The sequence below is a fragment of the Bison bison genome, unplaced genomic scaffold (genome assembly GCF_000754665.1).
Source record: "Bison bison bison isolate TAMUID 2011002044 unplaced genomic scaffold, Bison_UMD1.0 scf7180017864508, whole genome shotgun sequence".
Classification (NCBI taxonomy): Eukaryota; Metazoa; Chordata; class Mammalia; order Artiodactyla; family Bovidae; genus Bison; species Bison bison.
Window position 1 is genome coordinate 13,671,867 of NW_011495064.1, and position 1,090 is coordinate 13,672,956.

The following is a 1,090-nucleotide window of genomic DNA, read 5'->3' on the forward strand; positions in this document are numbered from 1 at the left end:
CACATAATATATATACATATACATTGTAACATATACATATATATCATGTATATGCATAGTATATACACATATGCATTATGAAATAATATTTCATACTTGATATATATATATAGTATATTTAGAGCATATATGTGTGTGTGTGTGTGTGTGTGTATGTATGTATCTGTGTAACCAACAAACCAACACATGATTCAAAATACAGAACATTTCAGTCACCCCAGAAAGTTTCCTCATTCCTCCACCCAATCACTCTTTAGCCCATAAGCAACCACCATTCTAGTTTCTATTGTTGTTGCTATTGTTCAGTCACCCAGTCGTTTCCAACTCCTGTGACCCCATAGACTGCAGCATGCCAGGCCTCCCTGTCCCTCCCTGTCTCCCAGAGTTTGCCCGAGTTCATGTTCATTGCATCCGAGATGCCGTCCAGCCATCTCATTCTCTGATGCCCTCTTCTGCTTCTGCCCTCAATCTTTCCCAGTATCAGGGACTTTTCCAATGAGTCGTCTGTTTGCATCAGATGACCAAAATACTGAAGCTGAAGCTTCAGCATCAGTCCTTCCATTGAATATTCAGGGTTTATCTCCCTTAAGATTGACTGGCTAGACCTCCTTGCTGTCCAAGGGACTCTCAAGAGTCTTCTCCAGCACCACACAGTTCAAAGGCATCAATTCTTTGGCATTCTGCCTTCTTTACTGTCCAGCTCTCACCATCCATACATGACCACTGAGAAAACCATAGCCTTGACTATACAGACCATTGTCAGCAGAGTAATGTCTGTTTTTCAACACACTGTCTGGGTTTGTCATTGCTTTCCTGCCAAGAAGCAACTGCCTTCTGATTTCATGGCTGCAGTCACTGTCCGTGGTGATTTTGGAGCCCAGTAAAAGGAAATCTGTCACTACTTCCACCTTTTCTGCAGTACTGGGGCCAGATGCCATGGTCTTAGTTTTTTTAACATTGTCTTAAGCCAGCTCTTTCACTCTCCTCTTTCACCCTCATCAAGAGGTTCTTTAATTCCTCTTCGTTTTCTGTGATTAGAGTGGTGTCATCTGCATATCTGAGGTTGTTAATGCTTCTCCCATCTATCTGG

General features: G+C 42.2%; 1 protein-coding gene across 9 annotated transcripts in view; it reads right to left on the reverse strand.

Annotated features, from left to right (window-relative positions):
* Nucleotides 1-1,090, reverse strand: part of DYSF (dysferlin) — a 224,235-nt gene that overhangs the window by 26,347 nt on the left and 196,798 nt on the right. The gene's annotated exons all lie outside the window — the stretch shown is intronic.